The sequence below is a fragment of the Taudactylus pleione genome, unplaced genomic scaffold (genome assembly GCF_031769625.1).
Source record: "Taudactylus pleione unplaced genomic scaffold, aTauple2 ptg000760l, whole genome shotgun sequence".
NCBI lineage: Eukaryota > Metazoa > Chordata > Amphibia > Anura > Myobatrachidae > Taudactylus > Taudactylus pleione.
The window spans coordinates 3,079,543-3,095,668 of NW_028285162.1; the positions used below are offsets into that span (position 1 = coordinate 3,079,543).

The 16,126-nt window shown below is 49.2% G+C and overlaps 1 protein-coding gene and 1 non-coding gene across 3 annotated transcripts in view; both read right to left on the minus strand.

Moving 5' to 3' along the window:
* TBP (TATA-box binding protein) overlaps positions 1-16,126 on the minus strand; it is a 93,234-nt gene that overhangs the window by 20,145 nt on the left and 56,963 nt on the right. The window lies entirely within an intron of this gene.
* LOC148476955 (U8 small nucleolar RNA) lies at positions 14,855-14,984 on the minus strand. The gene has a single exon (XR_015872590.1). It is a non-coding gene; the product is annotated as a U8 small nucleolar RNA (small nucleolar RNA).

The following is a 16,126-nucleotide window of genomic DNA, read 5'->3' on the forward strand; positions in this document are numbered from 1 at the left end:
GACTCCAATTAAGATGTAGGAACATCTTCGGGATCAGTGAAAACAGGATGCACCTATGGTCAACTTTACACATGGTCATTATGGGGTATTGTGTGTAGAATTTTGGAGGACAAAAATTTATTTAATCCATTTTGGAATAAGGCTGCAACATAACAAAATGTGGAAAAAGTGAAGCATTGTGAATACTTTCCGGATGCACTGTATATACACACACACACACTTTTTATTTATTTATATTTATGGTCTTACTTTGTTAAATCCTTTTCTTCGACTCCATAGGGGGCACAGGGATCACTCTGAATAGCCTGGAGAGGGAGAGTCTGGGCACCAAATAGTAACCAATTTTCTTTCCAGTAGACGCCCTCTGCACTATACCCCACATCCATCAACCGGCCAGCCAGTTTAAGTTAGCAAGCCAATGCGAGGAGAAGGAAAACCGGCACGCTCAGAACACACGTCAGAGAAAGGTGCACAAAGAACCGGCAAGGACCATAAGACCTTTCTTCCTCCTCCACTAGGGGGCACAGGGATCACTATGGGACGTCCTAAAGCTGTCCTCCTCTGGGAGCCTCTCAAGAAGGTCCCACTGACCTGGCATAATGAGCAATCACCACAGTAGGGGCAGGAGATCCACCTGAATGTGACAGATTATCCTGGTGGCCCCGCTTGGCTAATCTGTTAAAAAAACGCCCAGTCCCACTTGTGAAATTCATACAGGACCACATAGAAACTGATCTCAGAGTCGGTCCACAGAAAAATTACCGGTGAGGTGAGTCCAGAACGACAGCCGGATCAATACAACTCCAGGTAGGAGAGGAACAGAGCCAACTTTGGGGGAAGGAACCCAAGCGAAAATGCAAAACGGCCCAATCCAAGTATAACATCAGAGAGAGGGAGCAACTCAGGACACTCACCGTGCTAAGCAATGGCAAGTAAGAAGACATCTGCTCGGTAAAACTAATGAATGAGTCAAGTGCATCACAATTAAGGAATCAAGAACTCCTAAGGGAGCCTACCGAAAAACGAAGGAAAGGTTTGACGGAGTCACCTGGTAAGAGCAACTGGTCACTGCACATAAAAGACACCATAAAAAAGAAAAACGTCCGAACCTCTGGTAGGCGCAGAAGCAGTCGTTGGAGAAACGACAGGTCTGATATTTGTATCCCCAGGAAGAGGGCCAAAGGACCAAATTCACAGATCGAGGACTCTATAGATTGTTGGAATCATCTGGGGAAGAAGCCTTTAAACAAACTCCCTAATAGGTCGTCCATTTCAGAAAGAAATTGTGACCGAAGTAGGCTACTCGGCATGCAACAGAGTACAACTGACCCCTCTGGAAAATACCCTCCTAGCTTTTAGGACAGTTGACAAAAGCCACTCTGGCAAAGCGAGGCGGGCCAGAATAGAACAGACAGTAGAGGAAGACGCATGGAAGCACTAACTGAGAGGCGGATGGAGTTGCGTCCTACGGCCGCCATGGCCAAGCTAAGCCACTGTGCTCCCTTCTAACTGCGACCCGTGGAGCATGAACGGTGAAGGAACGATAAATAAGAGCGGAAAGTTCCACTCTACCGCTGGAGTGACCAATAGGATAGCCCCGAGAACTCTGGAGCCGGAACAGTATCTCTGAGTCGTGGTTATGACACCATAATCTCGATGTCAGTCAGGCCCCAGCGATCACAAGGCTGGTGATTGCAAAATACGCTCTATAGCGCATATTTACCCGCTACATGCAGTGAGGGACTCGCTTTTTAAAAATGAGCGGGTCTTGCAGGACGCGCTGTGTAGCAGCCAGCCGATAACTTCTTCAGTGTCTCCCCAAGTCCCTAACCAATTACTGCTGGCAGCAGCATCTTACCCCATCACCGCCTGAAACCTCCGCCTCCCGATCACGTGACGCCGCTGGGCTCTGTCCTGTCTCCTCGCGGATCAAGTACCATTCATCCCCGAGCCTGGAGACTGCCTTTTTCTCCACACAACCACCACTACTCACCGGATCAAGGAGGGCAGGATGCCGCACTCTACTGAGGCTACTCTCGGCAAGTACAAGTGCCGGGTGTGAGCGTGTGCGTGACCGGGAAGAAGTGGAGGGGTTTTTAGATTGTACTTGTTTGATGGGGGCACAAATTCTATTTGAAAACCCATTGTTTCAATCTCTCCTCTAACACAAATGCCTCTACTTAAACTTCTCCCTCCCCCTAACGTAACACACTCTCCCCCCACACCCACCTGTAGCACATCTTTGCCTAAGTCCCAAGCCCGCTCCCTGCATTATTATCACTCCACTTACATGCTGGTGAGAAGTGCAGGAAAGTGACAGAGTGGCACTGAACCAGAGTGTAGCTGATTCATAGTCAGGCTGTCTGACAATGTCACAGTCTGCACTCCTGTGGCTGCTATAAGATCTAGTGCAGATATTGCTGCTGTTGTAATTCTGTACTAGCATCCAATTTATTATACCCTTGTCTCTGTCTTGGGGGATGTTTGTATATGTGTCTGCAGCGGGTGGGGGCACAATGCAGCCCCCCTGGGTGTAGGGAGTCCATTTAAACTAAAATAGTTTAATTGTGTTCAGCAGCGGCTCCTGCCCTCTTACCTGAGGGGGCTGCCACTGCTGGCTTGGGTCCCGGCGCCTGCTCAATGAAACTGGCAGGTGTCGGGACCTTCGCAAACACATCGATGGCGCCGCGCACGCCTAACACCAGCTTCTCTGGGCTGCATTGTTTGCAGACCCGAGAAGTCCTGTATGGCTGCCCGGAAGGCAGAGCAGCGGCCTCCACTGGAGCTCTCTGCTCACAGACCGGACTGGCAGTCCCAGGGGGAGGAGACACTTCCCCCTGGCTGCCTGTCTTCAGCGTGACTAGCAGGTGGCGCTTCCAGTAGGAAGCCACCTTCAGTCACAGTGAACTGGCTCACTGAACAGTGTAGTATTTTACTGGGAGGGAGGGGGGGAAAGAAGGGGGCTGCAGCCTTGCCCTTCTGCTCCACGGACGGTTTCTGTACTCCCTGAGCTCGACTTAGGACACCTGTGTTACGGTTTGACAGGTGTACCGCCAAGTCAAATTCCCCACCTGCCCGGCCCTCGACCCCGGAGCGGGTCGAGGGCCGGGCACTTGGAGCCAGAAGATAAACCACTGGTTGTGTAGCAGCAAACCAGACTCCACCAGCTGTCACCAACTGCCTCTCCCAGTCACCCATTGCCTCGGTCACCCTCTGCCTCTCCTGCTGTGGCCCGAGGAAATGGGTCCATATTGAAAGGCTGTGACCCTGTGCTGACAAGACTTATACCATTAATAACATTGCATCCTGGCATCTGTAGCAAGCCTGTAGATCCATCTAAATGGACTGCACCAGCACCATATTTCTTCCCCTGCAACACCATGACAGAGAGCTTTCCGCTGCATTACTAACCCACTCATTGTCAGAGCTCTTCACACATACATACTGCACAGATACCCACTGTTCACATACATACTGCTATCTACCCTTGCCCTCTTCCAACCCCCAGCACTGCCTGCCCCTAGCCTCCTCCTGGCCCCCCAGTACTGTCACAACTGCTGTCTGCACTCTCCCTACCCCCAGCATATCCTGCCCTTACTCCCCTCTACACCAAACTCTTCCAACTTCTCCATGCTGTTACCCCCAGCTCTACCCCAACTGCTGTTTGCCCTTAATCCCCTCTACCTGCCCCCAGCACTGTCGTCTGCCCTAATCCCCCATAATGTGTGATGGGACCCAAAAACGGTGGAGTAGAACTCAATTTTTTTTAAAGTGATGGGTCCCTGGGACATACAAATTGTTTTGCTCTGTGCGATCACTGAAGGTGCTGAAAAGCGTCAGACTGTAAAGCCCACTTACATGTGTGAATGACCTGGCAGCCTTGGGGTCCTCTGCTCCAGGAGAACTGCGGGAAGGAAGGCCACCTACAGAGCCATAAGATGACGCTCCGCAAAACTGAGGAAGCGGCTGACAGTGTTAAAGGAACTGCAACTGAGAGCGCCTCCCTGATGGATTATGTGGGCAATGGGTATCACACTGTCGGGCCAGACCAGGACCGGACGATGCTGGAGGAAAGGTAGAACCAGACAGAGCTCTGAAGACCATCCAGAAAAGCAGAATGAAGATTGGTAACAGGCTCCCCTGAGCTGCCCACCGATCTTGAAGGTCTAATGTCAGGTTACTGGCCTCCACCCATGAAGATGTGCAAGACAGGGAATGAAACTGAGCAAACTGCAGCAACTCAACCCCTTCGAAGGGGTAGATGAGAGACCAAGATCTGCCTGCAAGGGTGTAGAAACACTAGAGATGCCAGAATAGAGGGAACAGTAACCGGAAGATTGTTAGTCTAACGGTAGGGAGGAATACCCCCCGAACCCTGGAATGCAGCAAAGCTTCCAAGAAATTATCCATCCGTGGGACCACAGAAAATCTACCTCTAGAGTGATGGACATCGAGTGACTGAGCCCTGATAAGCAGGGCGAGAAGAGCTGCCATGACCCTCCATGTGGACCTTCCATAATGGCAATACCGAAAACTGGAAGGTATTTTCCAGCACAGCATAACTGAGAAAGCGCTGGTGACTGATTCGGTTGGCCAAATATGTAATTAGGCATCTTAGATGTGAAAGGATGCTCTAAAAACCGCTAGCTTGAGCGAATGATGGAACGGTGTGACCCCATATGGAATCTGAGAATCCTGGAGTCCCTGCTAGCACCCACAGAATGAGGATGGGCTGGAACAAGCAGTCTGGCGTCTGACCAGTAAGAGACTGGTATAGTAACTCGCACCTTAAGAGACAAGGACCATGGAGTTCATAGGGGAGCAGTCTCCCAGAGCTCTGGCTGCTCCTGGGAGTGCTTGTGAAACCCGCTAAGGCATACGAGAGTCCCTTATTGGACTCTACCATGGGCTGTGCTGGTCCCAAGATGTGATCAGCTAGGTTGTTTGTCAGAAGTGGAATCTAAATTCAAGTGTCCAGAGGAGACTGCGCCCTAGACCACTTGGCCATCCTGACCCCATGCTGGGGTTCCCCAGAGTGGAAATCCACCCCAATGTGTGGAAACAGACCTGCCAGCTGTATGGCAGACTAAAGGTCACCTACGTTAGGACCCAGGGCCCATAGAGGAGGAACTCCTTAATGTAGAAGGTAGATGGACTGGTTCAGAAGGCCAAAAATTTATTTTGGCACTACCTAGAGACTGTTGTCCAACCCCGGACCACGAGGACACTCTCTAAATATAGAAGAGCCTCTAAGTACTGAGTCCGTGACAGTGCGCCAGGAATGTAGCCATGTCCTGGCCACCACAGCAGATGTCTGCACTTAAGAGGTTAATACGACTAGGTCAATGACATCCTAATTAACTAAGTAGTAGCACAACTTGCCCACAAGGGACAATACTTTGTACTCGAAATGAGACGGTCTTGAAGGGCATCTGTCCAGCAGCACCTAGCCTTAGCTGCCCAAGCAAAGCAGGGGACATGCACTAGAATAGTTCATTCTGGGGAGACTATACAATAGCCCAGAATAGCAGATCTAACAAGTCGGACAAAGAGAAACAACTGGGAATTCCCATGTTGAAAGACCAGTTGTTAATAGCAGATAAACTAAAGTAAGGTATCCAGAAGCCTCCACTAAGAGGTCTTCGAGCAAAGGAAGGGAATACAGTTGACATATCCTCAGCTTTACGTACCTGCTGCTATGTTTAAAAGTACACAAAGATCCTCATCAGAGTGTCTACCTTTTCAAAGGAATGGAGACTCCAGCTTCCTGTGCAGAGAAACATTCACAATGTGACTGGACCTAGTGCTGTCAGGCCTGGAAGGTCTGTGCTGAGCCATGCCCATGCTGGCTAGCATCAGCCACTCCTGAACTAAGTAAATGAAGGAATGCTGCATCAACCTGGCTCTCCGGCAGGTGTGCAGTTCTACTTCCTACAAGTAGGCTCACAACAGTCAGTCGGACCTTAGAAGACTACCCGGGCCGGGGAGCTGCAAGCTGCTTAACATCCACATTACCTGTAATTTAAAGTCTCTACTGGCTTCCTTGACTGGTAGCCATGGACGAAGGAACACTCAAGCAGCATAGCTTTGAAACACCAGGCACCGAGGTCTGTGATAGGGATTCCTCTGCCATCACAGTTTCAGAACACAGAGGTCTGTAGAGAAAGTACATTAGTACACAGCTCTAGAAAAAGGTTCAACAGCTGTCAGACAGGAGCACCCACCTCCCTGGGTGCTTCAACCTTGAAAGGCATTTAAAAAGTAATCCAAATGTATCCCCCCCCACAAGTTATAACAGTCATGTGTAGATTACGGGATTGTGCCGTGAATCATAAAACGCCACAAGGCATGCATTTTGTAAAATGGCTGTCTGGCATTTCTCTATGAGGGGAGAGAGACTGGGACAGGCTGTCTGCTATGAGAGTGTGCACTCAGGTGAGGGGGATGGGCAAACAGGAAAAGCCAGACTGCCCCCTCTTGTGTGGACCCTAGGGACATGGCCCTCACAGCTGCCAGCAGCATCCTGTTAGCTTCAAGCCCTGGTGGTCTAGTGTATGGAATGTGGACACCCAGGACCAACACTCCTAGCACCCCTGGTGGTCTGTAAGTAGGGAGTTGCTCTTACCTGCCACCCATCGACGTCTGGCAGCAGGCTCCGGTGCTGTCCCTTCCCGGAGACCTGTGGCGGAAGTCACAGACTGGGGTCATTGGATCAGCAGTGACAGCATCCTATAGGACGCCTGGCACTGCCATCTATAGGTTTAAAAAAAAATAAAAAATTATATATATATATATATATATATATATATATATATATATATAAACATGGGGCCACTTAAAAGCAGCCCCCACAAAAAGAGGACTTTGTGTCTCCTGTGGAGTTCGAGGAAAAATGACTTAACCAGGTAAGACGTAAGTCCCCTTTTCTTCTGCACAGTACATAGTAGACACAGGCAGAGACCATGGGATGTTCCAAAGCAATCCCATTACGGAAGGGGACACGCCGGAGCTGTGCTGAGAACCTCTTCAGCCAGAAGCCAAGCCAGCAAAGGTGCCAAACAAACAAAACCGGAAGAATGTATGGTGGAGGACTATAGGGCCTTTCTACGAAACTGCTCAGCCGAGGCACCGCTGGCAAGCGACCCAAGGAGTACCCACCAAACCGGTGAAAAGATCAGACTGTGAAGACGGAACAGAAAGGACAGTCATTGCAGAAGGGTGACAGAAACTCAAAGGGAGCCAAAAGGCCAATTCCCGTTTGGGAACCGGATAGTCCAGTTAACGAAGTTAGTACAGGACAAAAAGGGGATCCATCCCATGGAGAACCAAAGTCCTAACCAAAGATCTGGAGGGCCGGCAAAATCAACAGGCCCCCTCCGTAGAAAAATAGGTGCCTGAAACACATGGACTAAACAGTCCTGGGTGATGAGAAGCCGAAAGACTACCGCAGGAAGGTAACTAAAGCAAACAAAGAACAGCTCAGTCCCAGTGGGGGGAAAAAAAAAAAAAAAAAAAAACACTGGGGAGGAACAGGACAACGCGCCCCAGAGAAAGACTCGCCGGGAGCAGGAAAGCGGTCATCCACGTAAGCCAATGAATGTCAGCAGAGCCCAAGAGCGATAACTGAAGATCTCGAAAAACCAAAGACAAAAGGCCAAGGAACAACATCATCATCTGAGGAGAACACCTTGAATGGAAGGGAAGTTCAGAAGTCAGGCATCAGAGCAATTCGTCTCTGAAGAGGACAGCAAGAGTGGAAACCTGCAACTTCCAAGCAGAAAAGTGAATGGAAAAATCCAGCCCAACCTGAAGGGAGAAAAAAAAAAAAAAAAAAAAAAAAAAAAAGACTCAAAAGAGGGAAACACTCTGGGAAAATTTTGTCAGAACACCAAGCGAAGGAAATCCTCCAAAGCAGTGACAAAGTCTTGCTGATGGGAACTTAAGGGTATATAGCCTAGCATGAATGACTGACCTGGAGAACCCTGTAGCGCTCAAGACTGAGGAGTCAAGAGCACGGGTCCTGAGACGGTAGATCTGGCCAGAAGGAACATACAGCAGTGCATTGATAGAAGATCTGCGTACCAAACTCACCAAGGCACATAATAGGAAACCAGAATTACGGCAGGACGTCCACCTGAAGGGCTCTCGGAACCCTGGTACAGGAGCAGTACCATGGTAGTCTGTCGAGATGCAAACAAGGCGATGTCTGCCCACTACCCGCCAAGAACTAGGATCCGAAATAAGTCTGGACGCAGCCTTATTCGCCGAGGAAACGCTTCCACATCCCGGACTCTGGGAAGGAAGACTACAGACAGGGCCGGAAGTCGACACTGCCCAGATGAGAACGCGACTCACCTACTTCAATGCGCCATGACTGCGGGTTGTAGGGGGAGGCAGTCACATTATCGGATTGAACCTGGACCTGACTATGTTGTAGGAGCAGCCGAGCCAAGCAGAAAACTCAGAAGATTGTTCGGAGGTCCACAAAGTTGATCGGCACACAGAAGTAGTTCACTGACCCTGGAAGGTTGTACCCAGTGCAGAATCCCGAAGGGGGTGGCCCTTGTCTAAGCAGGACGCCTGAACCACAGATGGTGCAATGTAGTCCAGGTAGAATACATCCCAGTGATTAGCTTTCCTTGGGACTGGAGGAGACCTATTGAGAGACTGATGTGTTCCTTTCCCGGAAGTTTTCAAGGATCAGAAGGTTGTTTAGAAAAGGTTCAAACCAGATACCCCTGCGGAAGAAATGATTTACCATGACTTTCGTTAACAGTTGAGGAGCCTTGGAAAGGCCAAATGGCAAAGTCTGAAAAAGAAAATGCTCCTCTGGGACTGCAAGCCAGAGGAACTCTGGTGACTGGGTCAGATAGGAAACTGCAAATTGGCCTCCCGGAAATCCAAGGAGGCCCAGAGATCCCCCAGAGCCAGAATGATGGATGGAGATTCCATGCAGACTCCTCAAAAAGCCTATTGAGGATTTAAAAGGTGAACAAAGAAAGATTGGCATAAAAGTCCTGGCCTCTCTAAGGGGAACTGGGACACGCATTCTGGAGGCCAGCAGGGTGTGAACCGAGTCCACCTTGTCTGGACCGGAAAGCCTAGGAGAAGAAAAAAAAAAAAAAAAAAAAACTAAACTACACAGTGTAGTCCAAGGAGAGAAAACCTCACATTCAGGCATCCTATGCAGTAGCCATCCAGGTGGTGGAAACAGCAAAGTTGGCCTCTTACGCTGGGACCCCCATAGGTGGAGGTCTGCCTTGTCAAGCACCAGCCTGTCAGTATGCCTGGAGTTAGGATAACTGGTAGACCTGGGCTGTTTAGCTTGGGGGCCTAGGAAGGATAACATGGAGCAAGGTTGGCCCTTTTCTCCAATGAAAGGAGCGAAAATGAGAAATTTTCTACCTAGGTCACAAGAGAGGAAGGCCGTCCTGGACGCAGTCATTTTGTGGATATAATCCCATCCAAGTAGGATCTCCATGAATGACCAGAAAGCGGAAGAGCCCCTAAGGCCTTCCTAAAGTCTGAGTCAACGCGCCAGAAATTAAGCCAGAGAGTTTGCCATCGAGGATGCAGACATCTGAAGTAGTCAGGGATACCATTATCTATTGTTGCCTCTCCTATATGAAAGAGGCCACCCTCTGATGTTCTCACCTGACGCATGCTCGTTCCAATGGGAAACAGAGCTAAGGCTCTCTGAAGAGCATTCATCCAGCCTCCAATAGCTGTAGCTTCTAAAGCAGAAGTCAGGGCTGGACACGCGATAGCGTCTGCAGAATATAAATCCCTCTAGAGGGAAGTTCCATTGTCCTGTCCTTCGGATCCCACGGGATGCCGCAGTTGAACTAGGAAGACAACGACTAGGTGGGCCATGTGAGCATCCACTGAGGCAGAGACTCATTATGCCCGGATCGCAGCCTGAAGAAAACTGAAGGAGGCAATGCGCTTAGAAACCTGGAGGTGTCTATTAGGGTGAGCCCTCCGTAGGTGGTCCACTTGCTGTGCAAAAACAAGAGTTATGGTAGACTTCCCATTGATAACTGTTTTTCTTCAAAGTCCATAGGGTCCTCAGAAATACCATGGGGATAATGTGGTTGAAGTGAACCATGCACCAAACAGTTAAGTTTTCAGCTCCCAAGATGACTCTGGCCCTCCTCCATATATACCCCACACCCGGCTTTCAGTTCTGTAAACAAACCCAAGGCAGGATAAAGGAAAGAGGGGAAGGAAGAATGATCGTACACCAGAATCCATGCCTGTAAGAAAAAATTACCCAATGAAACGAGGTGCATCAGGGTGGGTGCCCTGTGGATCCTACGGACATCGAAAAAAAAAAAATTATTTATGGTAAGTCTACCATAACTAATTTTCTTCTTCTTCAGGGTCCATAGGGATACCATGGGGATGTCCTAAAGCAGTGGGTGGGGGACGCTCCTGAACAGAAAGGAAAATTCATCCTCCAAAAAGGAAGCATCCCGAGAGGCAAAAATAGCAACAAGAAGAGCCTAAGAAAAGCGCGGACATAAGACCACGTGGTTGCCTTGTACAAATGTTCAACATAGGCACCACGATGAAACGCCCACAATGGTTCCACAGACAATAGAATATGCTGTCGTCGTGTTTGGGACAAGGATATCAGCCTTAGTGTAAACCTGGAAGATACATATGTAACAATTGAGCCAGAGTGAGTTTGTTGGCTGGCCAATCTTGTTTGCGAAAACCATAACACATAAAAAGCGTCCGATTTTCTAATTTTCTAACAGTTTGTACGCTCCACATATATGGAGAGCACAAGCCAAATCCAGGAAGAATTCACCTACAGAAAGATCTAAAGACTGAAAAAGCTGGAACCACAATTTCTTCATTTACATGAAGAATGAATACTACCTTAGAAAGGTAACCCTCCCCTGGTGATAAAAAAATAAAAAAATGGGAAGAAACAAAGTGCTGCCAAATCAGAGAGACTGTGGGGGTCATTCAGACCTGGTAGTTAGCGCCGATGCGCTCGGACCGGGTCGATGGCCCCCCACAGAGCATGCGCACGACGGCGCCATCGTGCGCATGCGTGAGACCCGCTACGACCGGCGCTGTCGATCCAAAGGGGGCAAGCTGTCGATGTTGATTGACAGCTCGCCCAGTTTAGAAGGTGGGCCGGGGGAGTGTCAGCCCAAACGGAGGCGTTCCCATGGGATGTGATGTCAGTGGAGAGCTTCCGGCTCAGACAGAGCCGAAAGCTCTCCGGGGCTTACGACAAGGGAGACCCTACCCTAGGGTCTCGTCGTAAGCCCCGATGGTCTTGACCATCGCGACCATCACCTTAGGCGGTCGTAAGGCTGTGGGTGTTAACCCACAGCCTTACCACCGCAAAGGAGGACGTCTTGAAAATTCAAGACATCCTCCCCTCATTCAGACCGACCGCACGCTCTGTGCGACCGGCTCCGAATGAGGTCCTGTGTGCTGAAGAGAAAGCGAGGAGAAAAAAAAAAAAAAGGAAGGTCTTCGCTGTCAACCTCTTCCAATCTACAAAGTGCAGAGGTTCCAATGGGGGAGCTTGTAGCCCCTTGAGAACCAAAGACAAATCCCACAGTGCTACAAAAAGGTGGCTGAACTCGGGGAACCCCCTGGAAAAATTTTTTAACATCCGGCAAAGAAGAAATTCTCTTCTGGAAGCAGACTGACTGAGAAACCTGCACTCCCAGGGTGGCTAGGCAGAGACCAAAGTCTAACCCAGCCTAGATAAATTTAAGTACCCGGAAAAACCCAAAACCTTAGGATCATACTTTTTTGTGCCCTAAGCATCATTTAAATCAGAGCTGTGGAAATCTTTGGCTCTTAAAATGGAAGCCTTAAGAGCCACCCAGTCAAGGACAGACAAGGTAAGTCCAGATGCAGGCAGGGACCCTGCACCAATAGATCTGGCTATAGAGGAAGAGGAATCTGATTATAAACAGATTCCGTATGTCGGTGAACCAATGACATCTAGGCCAGGCAGGAAGACACTAGTATTACGGTTCCGCCTTCCTGCTTACATTTTCTGAGGATCCTTGGGAGAAGGGAAATTGGAGGAAAGGGATAAGACAGCTTGAAGTCCCTTCTTACTGCCAGTGCGTCCCTGAAGGCGGCTGGGGGGGGTCTTATGTCTGGTAGGTCCCATTTGTCCATTAGGAGTTGAAAAACCCCCAGGAGGAGAAGCCACTCTCCGACATGTATGTCCTGAAGACTTAGGAAGTCCACTTCCCAATTGAGGGCTCCCTGGATGAATATTGCAGAGATAGCCAGAAGAGGACATTGTCAAAACCAGAAGGTTTGCCACTTCCTTCATGGCTGCATTACTTTGCGGGCCTCCATGGCTACTGTGGTCGCGTTGTCGGATTGGATCTGGAGCGACCTGCCCTGGAGCAGGTCCTGTGCCATGACGAGTGCTTTGTACACAGCTTGAAGCTCCAGCATGTTTATGGGCAGATGTGATGACCAGAGGGAGAGGGAGAGATCTCCGGAGTGAGACGGTATCGTAATAGATGATTGTCTGTTCCATCTGGAGGGAATCAATCGCTGCAAAGGCAAGTGGAACGGAGCATATTCCACCATGTGGAAGATACCATTCTACCCCAAGACCTGCATCGCTGACAGCATGGATACCCTTTGATTGCAGAACAATTTGCGTACTCGCAATGACAGGGCCACAGTCTTGTCCTCTGGCAGAAACATGCCCAAGAATCCAGAAGTGCCCTCAGATGTACAATCCGCTGTATTGGAGACAGAATATTTATTCCATTCGATTATCCAACCATGCTCCTGTAGGCAGGCCATGTCAGTTGGAGATGGTGTTGTTGAATCACTGGAAACCATGTCATTATCAGAAGATCCGCCCAGGTATGGCCTTATTCTGAATCCCTGAAGCTAGGAAATATGCTGCCATCACTGCCATTATTTTGGTGAAGACCCGCAGGGCCGTCAAGAACCCAAAATGCAGTGCCTAAAATTGGTAATGTTTCAGGACAGCAACCCGTAGAAATTGTTGGCGAGATGGCTTAATCAGCACATGGAAGTACGCACCCTGAATGTCCAGAGAAGCCACGGTAGGAGGGACTTCCCACTTAGTACATTCAGTAGCTGGGAAAGGATACAAAGATGCTAATCTTTCCGTTAATCTGGGTTATGCCATGCCGCTCATCAGTTCAGTGAGCTGACATCCCACCCACTCAGACTTAAGAAACTCAGGTTTTCCCATTTTCTGGTGTTTAAATACTGGAGACTTCTTTGTAGGAGCTGGCACATCATGCTGTATACTTTGACTGCTCTCACCAAAAGAAAAAAAGACATCCACTGTAGAAGGATGGTGCTCCTCTCCTGAGCTAGATTCTGGAGAAGTACCCAGCGCATCATCTGATTCCTCCGATGATGCGTCTGAATCTACATGCTGAGCGGACAAAAAACTAACGTCCGCTTAAGCGCATTAGCGCCTACCAGTCTGTTCGTAACAGTTGCCATACTCTGACCTAAGTGGGTATAAACACCCAACCAGGAAGGATGTATAGGAGGGACAAACATAGTATGCTGTGAGTAGCCCATTAAAAGGAGGCAGTGTAGGAGTAGCCAAATGATCCACTAGCTGCGTCATCACCTGGGACCAGGAGGCACCTAAGATGGCTTCTGTACCAGCGCTGGTCGACTGGACTGGTGATGTGGTTCTTTATACAGGATGGTTGGTGTGCTGTCTGTCAAAGTCCTGAGGGGAGAAGCCTTCCAAACAGGATTGACCTGAAACCAGCAGAGGCCTCAACCTCCTGTTTCCTTTTGCTTATTCCATAATAAAAGTTAACAATGCAATGGCCTTCACAAATACTATTAAATATGAAGTGCACAGGAAAAACCCCATCCACCTGTACCAGAGGGATGAGGAGAGAGAAAAAAAAAAAAAGTGATAGTTCTAAATGAGTCAGAAAAAAAGGCAGTATCAACACAGCAGCTAGCAAACAACGCATATGCAAATTTAGTTGCAATATACTCTGAATCAACTACTCAAAACACAAGGCTTGGCAGAATATAGGGCACCATATACCTGACCCGAGGGAGAGGTATACAGGGAGACTTCAACAGAGCACAGATAGACTGAGCGTCTCATTTACACGAGGAGGATAGGAGGAGCGACCCAAACACGTGAAAGCCGTTGATGGATCTGCGCCTGGGTCAGGGGAGTGCCTACCTCCCCAAGCTGCATCAACCGAACAGGTATGCTGGCCTCATAGCAGCAGAATAAGATAAGGCACCGGTAGTCTAGTGAGGGAGCGGACTCAACGGGCCCTCACTACAACAGCTTCTGGTGCGTCTCCAGCTCCAGAAGAAAGGACAGCCGCATGCGATTCCCTGTAAGCAAAGAATCGCCTTACCTGACAACTCAGTGCGTCCGGTTGCAGTCCGGGCCCCAGCATCGCTGCTAGCAAGCTCTGCCGTGACCCATCAAAATCACCAGAGACGTTACTGGGGTTGCGACCTAGCGGATGTAGATGGAGTCGCAGTGCATGAGTCTTAATACAGACGCTCAGCACTGCTCTCAAAAACATAGAAAATAAAACAAAATGTAACTGGACTGCTCATGCAGTCCCAAGCTTTTAAAAGGTGCGCCTGAATCCTGCCGCACCAAACAAACAACTGAATACCTTTGGCCGTGATATATATGGAGGAGGACCAGAGGCATCCTGGGAGCTGAAAACTAAACTGTTTGGTGCCTGGATCACTCCACATTATCCCCATGGTATCCCTGTTGATCCCTATGGACCCTGAAGACAGACAGGAATTCTGTAGAAAGTCTACAGAAGCTTGTAATCATCGATAATCAGCGCAGTTGTCAGGTATCAGAATGACACCCCCTGGTTCGATCAGGGCGGTGCTGGGGATCAGGGTAAAAACATACTCAGTCTTCCCCTATCACCACATCTGTTACTCCAAAAGGAGGAACAGGTAAGGAACAACCTCACTGATGATCTGAAGCGCTAGCTTTAGTGGTCTGAAGCCTACAGCACCTGGTTACTAACCAGGCCTGACCCTGCTTAGCTTCAGAAATCAGACGACATCAGGCTTGTTCAGGGTGCAGTGGCCATAGGCCTCAGCATCTTGCCTCTCGATCTGCAGTTGAATGCTCTACCACTGAGCTATACCCGCAAGTGATGCGAAGAACAGCTCCTACATCTAGCTGCGGTATTGGATGTACGAAGGTCTAGTCTAAACCATTATACAATCTTACAGTGAGCTGTCATCACCAGACAGGGACACAGCACTATCTAAACTAGCGCCTGAAGTGCGTTTCCGGTCCAGCGTCTCTGGAAAAATACAGACACCTGCAATTAATGCGAGAAGGGCTACATCCATGACTCCTAAAGCAGAATCCTTCAAGGACCCAGCTAGGCACCAGTAGAAGGGGAAGCAGGCCCTGGGGTTGCCCCTCTGTGTGACGGACACACTGACACTGCAGAGAATGTGAACTAGCCAACTGCAATCTTATCTATAAGAGGTAGTCCAAATTCGAAAAACACCGGACACAGCCCATCGTGGTGTGGAGCCTTAGGAGAGCTTTGGGTAGGTAGAGCGGCAGGGGTAGGTAGAGCGGCAGTGCAGGCATCCTATAGGATGCCTAAAGCTGCCTGCTCATTGAAAAAAAAAAAAAAAGAAAATAAATAAAAGTTTAGACTTGCAGTCTCTATACATGGACCTAGCTCCTGCAAGGCACCAGACAAAACTGGCCTGCTTTATGCTGGGGGCGGTGTATAGGGGGAAGGAGTTTAATTACTTGGTGCCCAGACTCTTCCCTCTCCAGGCTATACTAAGAGCCAGTGGTTCCCAAACACTGTGCCGTGGCACCCTGGCGTGCCTCAGGACACTTGCAGGGGTGCCTCGGTTGGTGGTCCAGCACCAAATCAAAGTTTTTAAAGGTCAATTTAATGTAAATGTGTGGACAAAACAGAAGCACAAACCTGTCCTCCACCACCACATAACTGAACAGAAGGATGACAGGGTAAGCACAATTTACTTCACTTAACACATTTTTTCTGAATTTCTCAGTAACTTATTTAAGAACTTTGGGGTGCCGTGAAAACAATGCCGAGTGATCCCTGTGCCCCCTGGTGGA